Genomic DNA, 22,225 nt, shown 5'->3' on the forward strand with positions numbered 1-22,225 from the left:
TAAAAGGCAGTGTACTGACTGACTGACTCTTCATCTCCCAGCCCAAACCGCTAAGAATAGAAACTTGAAATTTGTAGAAGGCGTCGTTTAAGAAGTGATCTTTCGAAAATCCAACCCTAAGGGGGTAAAATATGAGATGAAGTTTGTTTTTAAAAAAGAATGTCGCTTTTAAGGCAATTCTGGAGCTAGACCTAAAAAAAACTTGTATTTTGTTTCTCTGTCAGAAATTTAAAAAATGTGTGTTCCACCACTTTTTGATATTTAACCCTATGAGGATGAAATAGTGGATGAAAACATTTTTGAGAATGTGTCATTATTAAAGAACTAGAGTATTTTTAAAGCTATATCTATGAAGATTGGTATTTGACGTTTCGGTTACAAATAAAAAATAGATGTTACAGTGTTTTTGAAAACTGAACACCTAAGGGGGTGAAATAGGGAATGAGAAGTTTTATGAAAATATTTTATTATGAAACCATTTTTAAAGCTAAAGCTATGAATATTTAAATTTGGCTTCTCAATTAGAATTAAAAAAATACGTGTTTCATTGTTTTCGGAAATTCAACCACTATGCGGATGAAACGAAGGATGAAAGTTTTTATGGAAATATTTCATTTTGCAAGCATTTTTGAAGCTAAATCTATGAAAATTTGTGTTTGGCTTCCCTGTCAGAAATAAAACATAAGCATGCCACTGTTTTTAGAAGTTCATCCCATACGAGGGGTGTAACAGGGGCGAGGGGTGAAACTTTTTATGAAAATATTTCATTGTGAAAGCATTTTTAGCGCTAAATCTTTGAAAACGTGTATGTCATTTTGGTTAGAGATGCCAAATTACGTATTTCACTGTTTTTGGAAATTCAATCCTTTGGGGGTGAAGAAGGGTCAGAATGGTTCACTGGCTCAGTATCACCCGGCCCAAACAGCTAAGCATGGAGAGGGTGTGGATCGTACAGTGTAGGCATCGATTAAGTAGGAATTGTCCGAAATTCAATTCCTAAGGAGGTGAAATAGAGGATGAAAGGTGTTTTGAAACTATGTCGCTATTAAGGGAATTTTGAAGCTAGAACTACGAAAACTGGAATTTGGTTTCTCCGTTAGAAAAAATTCATAATTCTGCATTTTTTTAAATTTAACCACTAAGGGTGTACAATACGGGGTGAAAGCTTTTTAAAAATAAATAATTGCTAATGAAATACTAAAGAATTTTTAAGGCTACATCTACGACAACTGGTGTTTGATTTCTTAGGTAGAAATAAAGAAAATACTGGGTCTACAACTTTCCTTCCGCCGATTTTTCTCGAAGTTTGGGGCTTTATTGTGAAAAACTTACAGAAAAATTATGGTTCACGGTAATGCTCATCGCTGGTCGCTATATTCTCCCATCTTTCGGTTAGCATACGAATCCCGTGGTGGAAGGACTGGGCGTCTTTTGTGGGGATCAATTAATCGATTCGATTTTGCACTTGTTCGTATGATCGGAAGTCTGGTCAGTCAGACTGTATGCCACTGATCGAAAAAGGTGGTAGTCAGAGCGAGCAACGTATGGAGAATACGGCGGGAGGGATAGGACTTCTCATTTCAACGTTTCCATGTATATTTTGATGGGTTTTGCGACATGGGGTCGAGCACTGACCTGCTGCAAAATTACCTTTACGTGTCTCTCGCTGTATTACGGCTGTTTGTGTTTCAGTGCTGGGCTCGAACGCATGAATTGCTTTCGATAATGATGTCCTGTGACTGTCATCGTCTGTTTCAGTAGCTACGAAAACGTTCTGTCTTCCACCGCCATGCCCGTCTTCGACATCAAAATCACCGTCCTTTAGGCGTTGAAAACATTCTCTGCATGTTCATCCACTAATAGTTCCCTCACCATTGGTCCTACGCAGCATTTTAAGAGCCACAGCCGCAAATTTCTTCATGTTAAAGCAGAAAATTAAAACTTCCCGCAAACGGTAAGAAATGAGTACGTAAGCTGACGTACTTAATCGAGAATACCTTATGATGCCTTCACAAATCGACAAATATTTTTATGGCATTATGTTTAGAGATGCCTAAGCTTATTGTATTACACCTATGACCAACCGCCTGAACCCCACTTGCCGCTACTGCTGTCTATTGCAAAACGGCGGAAGCAGAGTTGTAGATCTAATATGTGTTTCAGTATTTCTGCAAATTCAACTCCTGCGGGAGTGCAATAGGGGATGAAAGTGTTTAAAAAAATATTTCGGTAAATTAAAAAAAATTTAAAGCTAAATTTATGGAATTTCGTATTTTACTTCTAGGTTAGATACAGAAGAATAATTGTTAGGGGATGAAACTTGCTACGAAAATATCGCCACAAAAACGCAAAAGACGTCATTAACAAAAACTTTGGACTCCGGCTACCAGAATCGCTTTCTGGTCAGAGGTACATTTGGAAAAGCTATGCTTATATGGCCTTAACTAGCCTGAAAACTTTAAGAAATTGTTGCAGTTTCTGAACAAAATAAAAATTCCTATAAATAAAAACAAAATAATATCTCTGCATGCCATAGAGACCAGGCGAGCGAAGCAGAGCGCGCTAAGCTATATACACCGCGTGTATCTTCTAAGAGTCATAAGACGCATTTACTCTGGTGTTTCGGCAGATATTTGCAATTTCATTTTTGCATTGTGTAGCTGGAGTCAGGCCAAACAAATATTGCCCATCACGTCGTTCATGCGACGTCCAGTGTCAAAAGAGAGCGTCGGTTTCTTACCCGCTACAAATTAAACTATTTTAAAATAGGGATTTTACGTGACAATTCCATAGAGAGCTCCCATATTAGTCTAGCCCGATATTCGTTACATCGATATGTATTAACAGGGAGAGTGACACACGAAAAATGAACAGCAGTCCATCAGATCATCTGTTATTTTGCTCTCCAAATAGCAAAACTCATCGACTACTTTAAGTGTCTCATCACCTGATTTAATCTGACTCCATTGAATTATCCTCATTTTGCTTTTGTTGATGTTCATCTTATATCCCCCTTTCAAGACATTGTCGATTCCGTTCAACTGCTCTTCCAGGTCCTTTCCTGTCTCTGACAGAATTATGGTGTCATCGGCAAACAACAAAGACTTTATTTCTTCTCCATGGATTTTAATTCCTACTCCACCAGGTACACAATGCAAAAACAAAACTGTAAATATCTGCTGAAACACAAAAAAAGTGGGGTCTTTATATAAAACCGCGCACTGACTGTTCTACATAGGGTATTCTGCAGAGCTTCTCGGCTGTTGAACCTACCACTTCGTTGTTCCGAAATCCTGAATACACTGTATGCCGGTTGATACGACATCGTTCCTTAGGTGTTGTTGGCGAGAAAGGCGTCTACATCCAATGGGTGGTATGCAAGGTACATAACTAATTGGAGAACATAAGGAAAGAACCGGGGCAGCGAATTTCGAACATTTAAATTTGCAGTTGGATGTTTACCTACTGCTGTTCTTTATTCAGTAATTTACCTACTTCACCACGACATACTGACGTAAAATATTCTTTAATTTTGCCACCTTGACCATCGTATTAGCCGCCGATGGCTACACGTATTTAGAACGGAGTGTTCACATTTCACTGTTTGTGCAGTGGCTTTTAGAAATTACTTCAGTGTATATGCCTACGCTGCATCTTTCTAGATGTTGTGAAACAGCAAAACAGGACAGAGCAGGATATTCTTGAACAAATAACAGTAGCAACAGTTTTAAATCAAGCACGAGAATGTCGCTTCCGTCCACAAATCCTGGGCCATTGTCTAAGACTTACGCAACCACACCTTCCAAGACGACGCAAAAGCGCTAAATTTTCCAGCTGCGTTCAACGAGCAAGGTGAAGGACCACAGCAAGAACGCTTATGGTAGGGAAAACCCAAACGCCTCGATATTCTATTTCGTTTCAATTGGCCGCGTTGTGAAGCGTGGCTATTGTTCTGAGCAACGGCAAAAAGCTGATCGCGTCTCGGAGCGTGACCTGTGGCTACAGGAGACAGGCGTGACGTCAAGGCCGCGTCGCAGATAGGAACAGGATGGCCGCCTTTTGTGTTGGCGTCCGGCGGGCCTGCTGGGTTCGTACTCAGGCTATATAATGAATGAAGGTATTTACGTATGCGCCACATCCTAAACCACTTGACCGATTTGAACCAAACATGATACACATTTCATTTACTATCGGGAACAAAGGGTAGTGGGTGAAAGAACCACCTATCCCATGTAGGGATGGGAATAAAATAGAAGCGTAACTAAGCACAAACAAATACCTATCTTATATTCATCCAGTATTTAAGAATGTGAGCGCTTAGCGAGTTGCAACAAACTTTACCATTAATGGCAAACCTTTACGAAACTTTTTCTCGCTGACACCCCCACACAAACTGATGAAAGAAAGTCTTATCGCTTACTACATTTTCGCTGTTCATGCAGCAAAATTGCAGCATCAGTCACGACGTTTTATTGCTGCTTTACTACTAACTCTATTAACATAACATTTTGAACGCACTATGCTCATTTACAATTGAATGTACCTACAAAATTGCATCATTGTACGACACACAGTTCAGGATATACGACCTCATAAACAATAAGATGCGTGAAAAAAATAAGGCTTTCTTAAAACAGCGCGCAAATTGTAAAGACTCTACTCATCCATTTTTCATTAATGAGGGCAATTGGACACTTCTAACAAACTTTAACAATAATTTCAAACCTTTCCTATACTTTTTCTCACTTACATGCTTCTAGTTAAATGTTTAACACATTAACTCTTTACTAATAAGACGTCTGAAGCTGTTTTATACATGGAACTTGAATCCTTGAAGGAATCAGAGGTTTACTGGTAATATAGAAATCCAAATCCATAATTCTTGTGAATGTAACTATCTTGTAATTGTTGGTTGACCAAGGTTTCCGATCGACGGACCCATGTTATGTTAAAAATATGATTTATACATACGAGTTCGGTTATTTAAGTAAGTCGTGGTTAAGTCTTTACTATCTGGAAAGAAACACTGTCAGATTAAGAATTGCCTACATCCCTTATGGATGGTAATGAAATGGAAGTGACATTGAAGCCCAACTCAAGAGCACTTGGAAGAGTTTCAACTAAATTTTGCTAGATACAGCAGATAAGCAGTTATTAGCATCTCACATAGACAGTGAATTGGCTTCACTTAGTTCCTGTAAGATGGATGTAGAGGAATTGTGGGCAAAGTTTAAGCAGATTGTAAATCGTAGTCTGGAGAGTTATGCGCCTAATAAATGGATAAAGGATGGGAAAACCAACCATAGCATAATAACGAAATTCGGCGGATGCTGACAAAGACGAGATTGTCGCACTCTCGGTTCGAAAGGGAATGAACAAATTACGTCAAACGAACGTTAGCAGAGATTCGTGCGTCCGTGAAAAGATATATGCGCCAAGCATACAACTACCACAATCACAACACAGCAAAAGATTTGGCAGAGCAGCAGAGAAAATTCTGGTCTTACGTAAAATCGATAAGCTGATCTAAGGCTTCCATTCTGTCCCTTGTTGACCAGTCTCGTGTGGCAGTCGAAGACAGCTAAACGGAATGCGAAACTTTAAATTTCACGTTCAAGAAATCGTTCACCCAGGAGAATCATACGAACATACTGTCATTTGACCATCGGATAGACTCCCCTATGGACGACATATTAGTAAGCATATCTGGCATAGATAAACAACGGCAACATTTGAAGGCAAATAAATCATCAGATCCAAATGGAATCCCAGTTCCATTTTACAAAGGGTACTCTACGGCATTGGCCCCTTACCTAGCTTGCATTTATCGTGAATCTCTCGCCCAACAAAAAGTCCCAAGCAACTGGAAAAAAGTGTAGGTGACTCCAGCATACAAGAAGGATAAAAGAATGGATCCGCAAAATTACAGACCAATATCCCAAATTTCGGTTTGTTGCAGAATCCTTGTACAATTTCTCAGTTCTAATACAACAAACTTTCTTGAGACTGAGTACCTTATGTCCACGATTCAGCATGGTTTTAGAAGCCATCGCTTGTGCGAATCTCAGCTTCCTCTTTTCTCACAGGCAATTCCATATTTCTAGATTTCCGGAAAGCATTTGATGCGGTGCCCACTTGCAGACTGTTAACGAAGGTTCGAGGATATGGAATAAGGTCACAGATATGTGAGTGGCTCAAAAACTTCTTAAGTAATAGAACCCAATGTGTTGTCCTCGACGGCGACTGTTTATCAGAGACAAGGGTTTCGTCTGGAGTGGACCAGCTGTTGTTCCCTATCTATATAAATAATTTGGCGGAAAGGGTGGGCAGCAATCTGCCCTTGTATGTGAAAATGCCGTGTCGTACGACAAAGTATCGAAGTTGTGTGACTACAGGAAGATACGACTTAGACAAAATTTCCAGTTGAGGTGACGAATTCCAGCTAGCCCTAAATGTGGAAAAATGTAAGTTAGTGCGGATGAGTAGGAAGATCAAACCCGTAGTGTTCGGATACAGTATTACTAGTGTCCTGCTTGAGAGTGACAGGTCATTTAAATATCTGGGTGTAACGTTGCAAAACGATGTGAGGTGGAACGAGCATGTAAAAACTGTGGTAGGGAAAGCGAATTGTTGACTTCTGTTTATTGGGAGTATTTTAGGAAAGAGTGGTTCACCTGCAAAGGAGACCAAATATAGGACGCTGCTGCGACCTATTCTTGAGTACTGTTCGAGTGTTTGGGATCCGTACCATGTCAGATTTAAGGAAGACATCGAAGCAATGCAGAGAGCGAGCTGCTAGATTTGTTGCCGATAGGTTCGAATAACACGTAAGCGTTACGGAGATGCTTCGAGAACTCAAATGGGAATCCCTGGAGGGAAAGAACGTTCTTTAAGAGAAACACTATTGCAAAAATGTAGAGAATCGGCATTTGAAACTGACTGCCAAACCATTCTACTGCCGCCAACATGCACTGCGCGTAATGACGACGAAGAGAAGACACGAGAAATTAGGGCTCCGACGGAGGCATGCAGACAGTCGTTCTTCCCTCGCTCTGTTTGCGAGTGTAACAGGAAAGGAAATGACAAGTAGTTGTACCGGGCACCCTCCTCCACGCACCGTAAAGTGGCTTGCGGAGTATCTATATAGATGTAGATGAATTTCTTTTGTTACTCGTATAAAAATACTGTGGGAGTAAGAGGCCACTTCTACCCCTAGGAATGGCGGTTTGGATGAGAAAGGGTGACGTAATAAAGTTCAAAACCGACCTGTTCGAAGTAATTTTCTGTATTTAGTAAACTTCAAATATTTTTAATGTACGAAGTGCAGTTTGTCTCTTATTTGTGCTGTTCAGTGACCAAGCAGGTCGTGAGAATAAGCACTACAGTAAACCAATAATTTTGTCAACTTTTTTCGGGACCTAACATCATGCCACGCGGCTGAATACTATAGACAAATTTACATTCTCTCTTGAGTTGTATGATGCAAAACAGCAGGGCATCAGACACACAGCGTGTTAGGCGTAAAAGTGCAGATAATTTTATTGGTGACAGTAGGCAGCGCAATGAACAACATTACATCAGTATTTACTTCATTTGCAGACCAATAATAATAGCTATTAGGAGTTGTATATTTTTAGGTTGATTAGTACCTCCAACTATGTGTGGAAAGAGAAAGCCATTAATGCTCATTTTCCCTTGGCAGCAGGTCAGGTGTTGGAGTGTTGACACGTGGATGCAAAACACTTACTCTATACAGATAGCAGTAGTCCTCTTAGTGGTACAGTTACGACTGCGTAGAAAACATCAGGTGTGACGTGTTTGTGGGAAGACTGCTAGATGCAGAGTAAAGTCAACTAAAACAATAAATTGGGTACATATTAAGGTACCAATGACCACAGTATCTGCTGTTACACTCTTGACACCCCGTATATGTAAATTATTATATTATAATTCTGGTAAGATCTTATGGGACCAAACTGCTTATGTCATCGGTCCCTAACACACAACACACACACCCATGCCCGAGGAAGGACTCTAACCTCCGACGGAGGGGGGGGGGGGGGGGGGTGGGGCGCGAACCGTGACAAGGCGCCCTAGACCGCACAGCTACTCCGCGCGGCTCCCGTATATGTACGCAGGACAGGACACGCGACATTTACGAGTTCTTGAGCATAGGAGTGGGTTAACAGGTAGTATTTTTATAACATATCTTCACTGGGTCGATTGAAACTAAATTTGATACAAAAATTACCTACCTGGAAAGAAACACTGTGGAGGCGGGGTTGGGATAGAGAAGCCGTGACATGTAAAAATATTCCATAACAACCGATACTAGTATCGAAGTATTAGATTCGTTGGTGGCAACCCCGATGACGTTATACCCCTAGACCGGGGGCGGAGAAAGACAGTGACTTGTAAGCACATATACGTAATGCCTGAAACAGTTTCCGCCAACCTCGATACACGTTGTACTTCCCATATGGAAAAAAATTATTGCGATCGTAGCACCACTATGGTTGAGGATATGTTATAGTAGCAGCATTATGGTTGAAAGTAGGAGTGAGGAGAGTTGACACATAATATACCAAATTTGGTATATACCAGGTGGTTATAACTAAAGTGCAGATTCTTACGGAGGTCCAGTGTGGACTGTAATCATCATATGGCACCAAAACTTGGTAAATATTCTAATGTGTTGAAGCGAAACTGATTTACACTGCAAAATATTAGTTCCACTTTTGGTCACCAGGTGCAAATCTGGCACCAGATAGACGTAATGGATTAGGCACTGGACATGTGCAGAAAAGACCAAACAAGTAAGGAAGACATAACGATGATTTTCTTATTAACCGCTGCTTACACAATTTGTCCAATATGAGCATCATGAACATCGATGAGATGCTGAACAGTGCCAGATTTTCTCTGGTGGCCAAAACTGGAACTAACTTTTTCCAGCGTAAATCGGTTCCGCTTTAACGCTTTAGAATATCAAGTTTCGCTGCCACGCGATAATTACAACCCACACAGGACCCCAATAAGTTCAAATGGTTCAAATGGCTCTGAGCACTATGGGACTTAACATCTGAGGTCATCAGTCCCCTAGAACTTAGAACTGATTAAACCTAACTAACCTAAGGACGTCACACACATCCATGCCCGTGGCAGAATTCGAACCTGCGACCGTAGCGGTCGCGCTGTTCCAGACTGAAGCGCCTAGAACCGCTCAACCACCCCGGCCGGCCCCAATAAGTAAATGCACTTTAATCAAAACCACATGGTACATGACTCATTATTTGTGTTTCTTTCCTGTATTTAGCTAACTTGGAAAACTTTAAAATTATTGAGCACAATCTGTCTTCTATGTGTGGTGTTCAGTGCGTAGACCAGACCACGGGAAAAAGCATTGCAACGAGTCAATAATTTTGTCAGTTTGTTTCGGTGCCAAAGACCATACCACACAGTTGAATGTCATAAATACATTTTACGTCCTCTCTGGAGTTGCTTGATGTAAAACAGCGGAGAATCAGTTTCCTCAGGATTCACTAGAAAATGGAGGACGCTATTCGCTATAGATACAGATGAAATGTGTGCACAAACATCAGTGAAATTTGTTACATATATGTATATGTGTGAAATTTATGTGCAATATTGGAACGCGGGGAAGCGCTGGACAGTAACTAGTTTGCAATAAAACCAGAATCGGACGGTTCTAATAGGAATGACCAATCGTGCGTTTGGTCTTGATTTTTTGGTTCTTGTCACTTTCCCTAACTTCTCCAATCTCTCAGAATAGGCCCGGCCAGTTATAATTCACGCACTGTCGTTCACCGTCTCCTCACGCCCCCTCCCTCCCTCTCCGCAGTTGCGCCCTAACACAGAAGGCCTCTGCAGTTTCCTGGAATCTTCCCCGAGGGTGAGGAGTTTCCTGCAGCTCACAAGCAAAACAGCGTACCCTTTTTTTCAGGTGTAAATAGACATGGTGTTACTGGACTTCACACGTTAACTTTGAGCAACGATAGGTGAATGGAAGACAAAGAACGGGCTTATCACATTAGAAAGAGTATAAGACAGAGCTGTAGCCTTTCGCCACTGTTGTTCTATCTACACGCTGAAGAAGAAACGACGGAAATGAAAAGTTCAGGAGTGGGATTAAGATTCTAGGTGAAGGTATGTCAGTGATAAGATCAGTCGACGACATTGGTATCGTCATTGAAAGTGACGAGCAATGGACAGTCTGACAAGAACGTACTATAGGCCGAGAGTAAAACGAAGAAAGACGAAGCATGGCGTGAATGAATAAGCGATAAATTCGACATCAAAACTGGAGACCACGAAGTTAAGGAATTCTGCTGCCTTAGAAGCGAGGTAACCCATTGTGGACGAAGCTAGAACAAGAAAAGCAGGCTAACACAGTAGAAGAGGGTATTCCTGGCCAAAATATGTCTACTCGTATCAAACATGTGGCTTAAATGGAGGAAGAAATTTCTGAAAATGTATGTTCGAAGCATAGCATTGTATGGAAACAAAGAAGAAAGTCGAGGCGTTTGAGATGTGGTGCTATAGGAGAATGTTAAAAGTTCGGAATACTGGAAAAATAAGATATGAGAAGATCCTCAGCAGTATCGGCTAGGAGAGGAACATGTGGAAATCATTGACAACAAGAAGGGACATTACAATGAGATGACAAAAGTCATGGAATAGTGCATGCGCACTTACAAAGAAGACGTTAGTATCGCGTACTAAGGGTATAAAAGGGCAGCGCATTTGCGAAGCTGTCATTTGCACTCGGGTAATCCACGTAAAAAGGTTTCGAACATGCTTATGGACGCACTGCGGCAATTAACAGACATTTAACACGCAATGGTAGTTGGAGCTAGACGCTTGGGACATTTCATTTCGGAAACCGTTAGGGAAACAAACATTTCGAGGTCCACAGTGTGAAAAGTGTGCAAAGAATACCAAATTTCAGGCTTTACCTCTCACCACCGACAACACTCTGGCCAATGGCCTTTACTTAACGACCGATAGCAGCGGCGTTTGTGTAGAGTAGTCAGTGCTAACAGACAAGTAACACTGCATGGAACAAACACAGAAACCAATGTGGGACGTACGAACAACGTATCAGTTAGGACAGTGCGGTGAAGTCTAGCGTTAATGGGCTATGGCAGCAGAACGCCGACGTGAGTGGCTTTCGTTACAGCATGACATCACCTGCAGCGTCTTACCTGGGCTCATGACCATATCGGTTGGATCCCAGAGGACTCGGAAACCGTGACCTGATCAGATGAGTCCCGATTTCGGGTGCTAATACCTGATGGCAGGGTCAGACTGTGGGCGCAGACCCTACGAAGCCATGGACCCAGGTTGTCAACAAAGCACTGTGCAAGCTGCTGGTGGCTCCATAACGTTGTGAGCTGTGTTTGCATGCAATGGACTGGTTCCTCTGGTCCAACTGAACCGATCATTACCTGGAAATGGTTTGCAGCCGTTCATGGTCTTCATGTTTCCAAGCAAAGATGGAATTTTTATGGGTGACAATGTGCCATGTCACTGGGCCACATATGTACGCGATTGGTTCGAAGAACATTGTGGACAATTCGAGCGAATGATTTGGCCAGCCAGATCGCCCGACATGAATCCCACCGAACGTTTACGGGACATAATCGAGATGTCAGCTAGTGCACAAAATCCTCTACCAGAAACACTTTCGCAATTACGGACTACTATAGAGGCAGCACGGCTCAATATTTCTGCAGGGGACTTCTAACGACTTGTTGAGTCCATGTCACGTCTAGTTGCAGCACTATTCCGGGCAAAAGGAGGTCCGACTCGATAGTAGTAGGTATCTCATGACTTTTGTCATCTCATGGTATGATGGGACACGTTAAGACATTAAGGAATAACGGATATCAAATGAAACACTTTTCAGCCGTCTAGTTTTCAAACTTATTTCATTTGGCTACCAGTTTCGGTGATTTATTATGCCATCTTCAGGCCCCTGACCGAGGTGTAGGAAGATTTCAGCTCGATTCTGGTCAAAATAGGAGCCAACTTTGAAATAGTGGCATCTGTAGATTTCAGCTTGCTTTATCGGTCACTTCGACCATCAACGGTAGGCCCCTATTTTGACCAGAATCGAGATGGAATCCTCCTATACCTCGGTCAGAGGCCTGAAGAAGGCGTAGTAAATCACCGAAACTGGTAGCCAAATAAAACAAGTTTGGAAAATAGAGGGCTGAAAATTGTTTGATTTGACATTCTGTAGCAAACAGGAAGTAGGAGAAATGAGAACAGCAAGAAACTTTAACATCAGGATTGATGGTCACGAAGTACATGAAATTAAGGAAGTCTCCTACCCAGGCAGTAAAATAACCAATGATGGAAGGACCAAGGAGGACATTAAAAGCAGACTAGCTATGGCAAAAAGGGTATTCCTGGCCAAGATAAGTCTACTAATATTAAATATCGGCCTTAATTGGAGGAATAAATTTCTGGGAATGTACGTCTAGAGTACAGCATTGTGTGGTAGTGACATATGGACTGTGGGAAAACCGGAACAGAAGAGAATCGAAGCATCTGAGATGTGGTGCTACAGACGAATGTTGTAAATTAGGTGGACGGATAAGGTAAGGAATGAGGACGTTCTGTGAAGAATCGGAGAAGAAAGAAATATGTGGAAAACACTGATAAGGAGAAGGGACATGATGATAGGATAAAAAATGGTTCAAATGGCTCTGAACACTATGGGACTTAACTTCTGAGGTCATCAGTCCCCTAGAACTTAGAACTACTTAAACCTAACTAACCTAAGGACATCATGCACATCCATGCCCGAGGCAAGATTCGAACCTGCGACCGTAGCGGTCATGCGGTTCCAGACTGTAGCGCCTAGAACAGCTCAGCCACTCCGGCCGGCGATGATAGGATATCTGTTAAGACATGAGGGAATGACTTTCATGGTACTAGAGGGAACCGTAGAGGGCTAAAACTGTAGAGGAAGACAGAAATTGGAATACATCCAGCAGATAATTGAGGACGTAGGTTGCCAAGTGCTTCTCTGAGATGAAGAGGTTGGCACAAGAGAGAAATTCGTGGCAGGCCGCACCAAAGCAGTCGGAAGACTGATGACTTAAAAACAAAAAAAGGCCAACAGCCAAGTCCCGCAACCATCACTGAAAAGATGGACATACAGATTAAGGAACAAATTCCATCGTATTTGAGGGAGCTGTAGAGGGCAAAAACTGACGGAAAGACAGATTGGAATGTATCCAACACCAAGTAATTGATGACTTCGCGTGCAGGTGCTGTTCTGAGATGAAGAAGGTTTCACAGGAGAAAAATTATTGAAGGCCTATGTTCGAACCAGTCATAAGACTCAAGATAACAAGTGAAACATCAAGCATAATTTTCTGTTAAGGAACATATTCTTGTTAATCTGTCTTTTATGAATGAAATGACCTATACACCTTCATTTTATCTCCGCAGTTATCCGTCCAAGTCAAAATTTGTGCAGTTCAGTGACGTGAAGATGTGTGGGCTACATGCAGTTTTCCTTTCGGATCCATTCTTACTGCTGTAACTCGAGGAGTTCCGCGCCGTGTTCGTGATGATAAAGTGATAACAGCTGATAGAAGAAAGAGAGGCATTGTAGTGTTGTTTCAGCTATGCCACTTTTTTAATTCATTCAGAAAATCTGAATGAAGGCTGTTTGTTTTCCTCACTACATCATTTATTTTCCTCACTATACCATCACGAGCCACGTCAGATTCGCTATCAAAACATCGTACGTGGTCGGCATTTTGTTGAGTTTTTTTCGCTATTAGAATATGAAGCAAATGCTGTACTTCAAAGTTCAGGACGATACCGGTAACCTTAAAACAGGCCAAAATTGCATCTTTTTTATAGAGGTGATGACAGCAACAGGTTAATTCTCAGGTGACAATATGACTGAACTGTAATTCCCTCTGACTATCCTGATTTAGATTTTCCCCGATTTTCCTAAATCGCTCCAGGCAAATTCCGGGATGGCTCCTTTGAAAAGGGCACGACTGACTTCATTCCCCATCGCTTCCTAAACTGAGCTTGTGCTCCGTCTGTAATGACCAAGATGTCGACAGTGTGTCAGACTCTCATCTCACACCCTTCCTTCCTTCCGAACTGTACAATTGCTGTACCGAGAGAACTGCATAGTTTATCGTCGCAAAAACGCCTCCCTTTTTGTCAGTGTTTGCTTTCAAATGTGTATGTTACGGGAAATGGCTTCCACCTTGAACCAATATAGTTTTCTTAACGAAGAGTGTATTGGAAATATGTTGCAGTTCATATACACTCCTGGAAATTGAAATAAGAACACCATGAATTCATTGTCCCAGGAAGGGGAAACTTTATTGACACATTCCTGGGGTCAGATACATCACATGATCACACTGACAGAACCACAGGAACATAGACGCAGTCAACAGAGCATGCACAATGTCGGCACTAGTACAGTGTATATCCACCTTTCGCAGCAATGTAGGCTGCTATTCTCCCATGGAGATGATCGTAGAGATGCTGGATGTAGTCCTGTGGAACGGCTTGCCATGCCATTTCCACCTGGCGCCAAAGTTGGACCAGCGTTCGTGCTGGACGTGCAGACCGCGTGAGACGACGCTTCATCCAGTCCCAAACATGCTCAATGGGGGACAGATCCGGAGATCTTGCTGGCCAGGATAGTTGACTTACACCTTCTAGAGCACGTTGGGTGGCACGGGATACATGCAGACGTGCATTGTCCTGTTGGAACAGCAAGTTCCCTTGCCGGTCTAGGAATGGTAGAACGATGGGTTCGATGACGGTTTGGATGTACCGTGCACTATTCAGTGTCCCCTCGACGATCACCAGTGGTGTACGGCCAGTGTAGGAGATCGCTCCCCACACCATGATGCCGGGTGTTGGCCCTGTGTGCCTCGGTCGTATGCAGTCCTGATTGTGGGGCTCACCTGCACAACGCCAAACACGCATACGACCATCATTGGCACCAAGGCAGAAGCGACTCTCATCGCTGAAGACGACACGTCTCCATTCGTCCCTCCATTCACGCCTGTCGCGACACCACTGGAGGCGGGCTGCACGATGTTGGGGCGTGAGCGGAAGACGGCCTAACGGTGTGCGGGACCGTAGCCCAGCTTCATGGAGACGGTTGCGAATGGTCCTCGCCGATACCCCAGGAGCAACAGTGTCCCTAATTTGCTGGGAAATGGCGGTGCGGTCCCCTACGGCACTGCGTAGGATCCTACGGTCTTGGCGTGCATCCGTGCGTCGCTGCGGTCCGGTCCCAGGTCGACGGGCACGTGCACCTTCCGCCGACCACTGGCGACAACATCGATGTACTGTGGAGACCTCACGCCCCACGTGTTGAGCAATTCGGCGGTACGTCCACCCGGCCTCCCGCATGCCCACTATACGCCCTCGCTCAAAGTCCGTCAACTGCACATACGGTTCACGTCCACGCTGTTGCGGCATGCTACCAGTGTTAAAGACTGCGATGGAGCTCCGTATGCCACGGCAAACTGGCTGACACTGACGGCGGCGGTGCACAAATGCTGCGCAGCTAGCGCCATTCGACGGCCAACACCGCGGTTCCTGGTGTGTCCGCTGTGCCGTGCGTGTGATCATTGCTTGTACAGCCCTCTCGCAGTGTCCGGAGCAAGTATGGTGGGTCTGACACACCGGTGTCAATGTGTTCTTTTTTCCATTTCCAGGAGTGTATTTTGACGACTAATTCCGAATCGACTGGTTCATTCTCAAGCCAATGGACTGGTGCCTTAATGTATTAGTTTTTATGGCATCATTGTAAAGGGGGAAAATTATACTGAAAAGTACTGTAGTGACATATATGCACAGAAAAGGACAGAATTCCAGTTAAAAACGGGGGACATTATACTGAAATCTTCTCTTATTATTTAATTACAATAACTTTTGTTTTAAATAACGGCCCATAGCCTTACTACGGAAGCGTGGCGTGAGGCGCCTTAAAATGTAACACTTTACGTGATCTATCGAAATGTTAAACATCCCAGGGTATCTTTGATAAATTTAGAAGCATGAGAAAATACTATTATTCGTGGGTCTCGAGTGGCGAAATATTGTTGTACCTTCGTCAGGAAACGTAAATTATTTATTATTTTTTACCTCAAAATATCGTCTTTGAAATGGTAATCGATCGCCGTTAAGCGGCCTATTTGAATCACAGACGTGACAGTCCACAAATTACAATAAACACTGCAAATGCCTTAAAGTTACTAATATGTTCCTATAAGGCCTGTCAAAGAGAAATTATTTATACACTCTCAGTTGTTTATGCGTGAGAGAAGCTGTGAAAATATTAAACGAACTGTTACAGCCGGTAATGGCGGCCAACAATGACTTTTGTTGGTGCGATCTTTCCGCGCTTCTGCTGTCACTGAAAATAGGAACGTTACTGCTTCCTGCGTATGAAAAGACTGTCTACTTAAATGAAACAGTAATAACTCTTACTGTAATATATTTTAACGATTATTAAATTATTACAAACTTACGATGTTCAATGGCCAACCGCTGCGTGCATTTCAGAACAAGAGAAACCTAAGAGTGAATTCTTTGTCCTTGTACAATGATTAACAAATAAAAACTTTTCATTCCAATTACGCAGAACTATAAGTTCTGCAACTGTGACACATCTGTAGTGCACTCTTCATGAAATAAAAGCGTTTCTGATCCTACATCAACGCAATGTTTAACTGCATAACAGGCTTCTTCTTTAACATTCATACACGTTTCGGTGAAGTTTCACAACCGTAAGAGGATTAGTTTAGTTTCTTAATATCGCATACTGTTGTTCATGTAGCCGTCGCCTGTAGTACACTTGTCATCATAATTTTTAATGTTTATTATTACACAATTTCTATGCCGATCTTATCGACATTATTCTTAACTTTAGTTCCTTTTTCTTCACCCATGCCTCTGTCATAGTCTTTACGTGTAGTCAAAAATATTTCAGCCATTAAAAATGTTCACCTTATTTAATGTCATCACCAGGTGTCGGTAGAGATACACCAGACATACTGAGGTTGCACTGAAGATCAGACACTTTCAGGACAGTAAGTCTGGCTTGAAATGAACCAGTCAGTTCGAAGCTAGTCGCCAAACTGAAAGTTCTGCATCTGTGATAGTTCTGTACTGCACTCTTCATGAAATAAAAGCGTTTCTGATCCTACATCAACGCAATGTTCAATCTGCATTACAGGCTTCTTCTTTAACATTCATACACGTTTCGGTGAAGTTTCACAACCGTCAGAAGATTAGTTTAGTTTCTTAATATCGCATACTGTTGCTCATGTAGCCGTCGCCTGCAGTACGTCTGTCATCTTAAATTTTTATTGTTTTCTCGTTGTTACGCTTCTATGGCACTTTACTTGCTGACAAGTGCTGAATTACTGTTTATTAACCTCAGTTTCCGCCTGGCTATAAGCCAGCAAACTCATATGTCAGACGTTCCGCTGCGAGTTTCTTGGATGGTAACTCACTCAGATGCACGGAAGATGGCTGTTTAAGCTGAAAACTGGATATACAAGAATAACAATAAACCATGGGATTGGGACTGATTTCTGTGTTCCTATCCCTCCTTAACTGTTTACTAATTATTCACTTCAACAGGTGGATATTTCCAAATAATGACACAATGCGTGTGAAGTTAGTATTTCACCGCTGTATTTAATGCTGGAAGAGATTTGGCACTGAAATTGAAGCAACAGTTAGGGAGTCTCCATCAGAACATCAGCAAGTGTTCAACATTTAGGTTTTCTATTACTCCGCTCAGCTATAACTGGGAACAGATAGTCAATATTTGGATTCTATCCGAACTATATTTTGTAGATTATCATTTAGCTGGAGTATTTCGTTTGCAGTTCAACGAGTGAATTCTGTTGTGAGCGATAGAGCTGATTGTAATTTTAGGTGTGGCCACGATGTGACTTCGAAGAAAGTTTGGCTTTTCTGCGAACATTCTCCTTGTCACTGGTAACATCCCCCACCCTCCCCTCCGCCGCCTGCCCCCCTACCACCATCCCCAGTCCACTCCCGCCATCCCCATCGAAGACTTCTGGCTGGACGCCCCTTCTGAGAATTCTCATCAGTTCGCTCCACGCTCTGGATTCCTTAACGATCTTCTTCCACGAAAATAGCGCGGAATCTCCCGTTACTGTAATCTCCTCAATTTGTCATCGGTGGTGTGGAATGACAGGGAGTGCTGCTGTGAAGTTCGACGCCAGTATAGATTGAATGGTAGTAGACTAGCGGAAGCAAGAGCAAATATTCGGCGTGAAATTCTCACGAATCATCCTATTAAGCACGCAGCTGTAATAAGAAAAGCAGCCAGGTTAATAAATAAATTCAAAGGATAGATCAGGATCACCTTAAAAAACAGTACTTTGTATATGTGATAATGATGTTTTGAAATCAAAATTTGTATTTTTCTACTCGGTGCGAGACAGTGCTGCTTGATTTTTTGGTAAGAAAATTTATAAGAAAGTTTATAAGAAAAGTTTCCAAGCAGTTACCTTTATTATGTCACCTCTTACGCTGTGACTGATTAGAGAAAGGGGGTAATATGTAATATGAACCGAGAGGGAACGACAAGAATGGAAGACCTGGAGAGAAGTGGTCGGCTTGATACGGGGCAGGTTGGGGAAAGGGAGGCAACGGCCTTGCCGCAGTGGATACACCGGTTCCCGTGGGATCACCGAAGTTAAGCGCTGTCGGGCGTGGCCGGCACTTGGATGGGTGACCATCCGGGCCGACATGCGCTGTTGCCATTTTTCGGGGTGCACTCAGTCTCGTGATGCCAACTGAGGAGCTACTCAACCGAATAGTAGCGGCTCCGGTCAAAGAAAACCATCGTAACGACAGGGAGAGCGGAGTGCTGACCACACGCCCCTCCTATCCGCATCCTTAGCGTGAGGATGACACGGCGGTCGGCTGTTCCCGATGGGCCACTTGTGGCCTGAAGACGGAGGGGTTTCAGAAATGGGATTAAAATTCTGTATAAAAGAATACCAATGAGAGATTCGCTGATAACATTGGTGAACGTACATAAGAGTGCAGGTCTTACTGAATCCAGTAAATAGTCGATGAGCATACAGTGAACGTTTTCACGACCGGCAAGAGTCAGCGAAACTAGTAGCACCTCTGAAACTGTCCAGTGCAGCTCTGGAAGAAACATTGGAATGGGTAAGTTCCATGGAACGCGACCGTACAACGGTAAGACTTACTAGCAGCCAAGACTACGATCAGTCTGAGTGTTAACCGAAGACTGTTAAGGAGCATCAGAAAATATGTTACTAATAAAATTCGCATATAGATTGAGGAGCATGTAAGTGACGAAGAGAAGGGATTGTCTTACCTTGGAAACAAAAAATGAATGACGGAAGAGGGAGAGAGCATATAAAAAGGTGATTAAATAGGTAGGGAAAGAAACTTCCTGGCAGATTAAAACTGTGTGCCGGACCCAGACTCGAACTCGGGACCTTTGCCTTTCGCGGGCAAGTGCTCTACCAACTGAGCTACCCGAGCACGACTCACGCCCCGTCCTCACAGCTTTACTTCTGCCAGTACCTCGTCTCCTACCTTCCAAACTTAACAGAAGCTCTCCTGCGAACCTTGCAGAACTAGCACTCCTGAAAGAAAGGATATTGCGGAGACATGGCTTAGCCACAGCCGGGGGGATGTTTCCAGAGTGGAGCAGAGTGAAAATCTCATTCTGGAAACATCCCCCCCCCCCCCCCCCCCACCGGCTGTGGTTAAGCCATGTCTCCGCAATATCCTTTCTTTCAGGAGTGCTAGTTCTGCAAGGTTCGCAGGAGAGCTTCCGTTAAGTTTGGAAGGTAGGAGACGAGGTACTGGCAGAAGTAAAGCTGTAAGGACGTGGCGTGAGTCGTGCTCGGGTAGCTCAGTTGGTAGAGCACTTGCCCGCGAAAGGCAAAGGTCCCGAGTTCGAGTCTCGGTCCGGCATACAGTTTTAATCTGCCAGGAAGTTTCATATCAGCGCACACTCCGCTGCAGAGTGAAAATCTCATTCAGGTGGGGAAAGAGAGTATTCAAGGCTAAAATGACTCTGCTGGTATCATACATAGGTGATATTTAATATTCTCTAAATAGGGAATCACATGCTAGTGTATAATCTGGCTTCTCGCTAGCGCTTATCACCACGCCAGATGACGCAGTGCATAGCGTGGGAACCATTGACCTGGAGCCCTCCTCTCCTTACGGCATCTGCCGAGACTCAAAGTATTACGTATTCGGTGTCCGCGGCAGATCGTGAGCGTTAACCGAAGGGCCACGGTTCGATACCCAGCCGGATCGGAGATTTTCCCCGTCCGGGGACTGGGTGTTGTGTTGTTTCGTTCGTATCATCAGAAATAACAGTCCACCGTTGAGATGGCTGTATGGGTACGTCCCAAAAGCCAGATGAAAAAACTGCATATTTCTGTGCCACACGTAGCAGTGGCAATATAAAACTAGCACTACTCCCAGCAAACTTAGTAATGGCGTTTTTTGATACTTACACCCTGCGACAACACGATGATTATAGGGGTGTTACAGATATTCTGACTGTTTCTCTCAGTAAAAGTGTGTATTGTAACGCTAGCTCCCGTGTGCTGAAAAGGACAAAGTTTTTAGACATTTGTTGTAGCTCCTCAGATCCACTTTCACCCTGTAATAATTGCGAATTCACTGACAAATAGTTATGGAGCAACTACAATTAACCGTCAAGGAATAAAGAGCACATGCTCGACATAATCCTTAAGTGAATACTTTGTTGCCATATTAACAAGAAACATGCTACTGCAGAAAAGTCATAAATTTTTTTTCAACAATGGAAATACCTCATCTTCTACTATAACGTAAAGCGTTATTTCCGAAAGATTTGGTGAACAAGGTGGGCAGCAATCTGCGGTTGTTTTCTGATGATTCTGTGGTGTGCGGTAAGGTGCCGAAGTTGAGTGACTGCAGGAAGGCACAATACGACTTGCACAAAATTTCCGATTGGTGAGATGAATGCCAGCTAGACCTAAATATGGAAAAACGTAAATTAATGCGGATGAATAGGAAGATCAAACCTGCAATGTTGGATACAGTATTACTAGTGTCCTGCTTGACACAGTCAAATCTTTCAAATATCTGGGTGTAATGCTCCTAAGCGATATCAAATGTGAGAACTGTGATAGGATGGCGAATGGTCAACTTTGGTTTATTGGGAGAATTTTAGGAAAGAGTGGTTGCCCCGTAAAGGAGACCGCACATAGGACGCCGGTAAGACCTGTTCTTGAATACTGCTCGAGTGTTTGGGATCCGTACCAGGTCGGATTGAAGGAAGACATAGAAGCAATTCAGGGGTGGGCTGCTACATTTGTTACCGGTAGGTTCGAACAACACGTGTTACGAAAATGCTGCGGGAACTCAAACGGGTATTCCTGGATGCATAGTGTTTCTTATCGAGAAACACTAGTGACAAAATTTAGAGAACCGGCATATGAAGCTGACTGCCGAACGATTCTGTGCCGCCAAATACACTCATGCTCATAAATTAAGGATAATGCTGATACACGGTGAAACAACGCTCTGGTGGGCGGTTTGCGGGTTTAAATCACCTCGGGGTATGACCATGCGGTGCATTTGACCTGCGGTCATCGCACGGTGCCGCTGGCAGTAGGCCACATACGATGAGATCTGTTGGTGCATGTCAGAGTACGGTGCAGCGAGTAAGTGTGTAGACGTTTTCAGATGTGGCTGTGTGTTGAAAATGGCTGAAAGAACACATATTGATGACGTTATGAGGGGTAGCATACTAGGGCGACTGGAGGCTGGTTGAACACAGCAACCGGCCGGGGTGGCCGAGCGATTCTTGGCGCTACAGTCTGGAACCGCGCGACCGCTACGGTCGCAGGTTCGAATCCTGTCTCGGGCATTGATGTGTGTGATGTCCTTAGGTTAGTTAGGTTCAAGTAGTTCTAAGTTCTAGGGGACTGATGACCTTAGAAATTGAGTCCCATAGTGCTCAGAGCCATTTAAACACAGCAGGTCAAAGCACGGGCCCTCCGTGTGCCACAAAGCGTGATCTCATGATTATGGCAACGATTACAGCAGACAGGAAACATGTCCAGGCGCTTCAGTACGTGACCTTCATACTCTACCACACCACAAGAAG

At 43.3% G+C, this 22,225-nt stretch overlaps 1 non-coding gene and 1 pseudogene across 1 annotated transcript; both read left to right on the forward strand.

Moving 5' to 3' along the window:
• The first annotated feature begins 18,715 nt into the window (after nucleotides 1-18,715).
• LOC124778792 lies at nucleotides 18,716-18,833 on the forward strand (annotated as a pseudogene).
• Nucleotides 18,834-19,954: 1,121 nt separating this feature from the next.
• On the forward strand, nucleotides 19,955-20,029 carry Trnas-cga. The gene has a single exon. It is a non-coding gene; the product is annotated as a tRNA-Ser (tRNA).
• Nucleotides 20,030-22,225: the final 2,196 nt, after the last annotated feature.

The sequence above is a fragment of the Schistocerca piceifrons genome, chromosome 2 (assembly GCF_021461385.2).
Source record: "Schistocerca piceifrons isolate TAMUIC-IGC-003096 chromosome 2, iqSchPice1.1, whole genome shotgun sequence".
NCBI classification, from domain to species: domain Eukaryota; kingdom Metazoa; phylum Arthropoda; class Insecta; order Orthoptera; family Acrididae; genus Schistocerca; species Schistocerca piceifrons.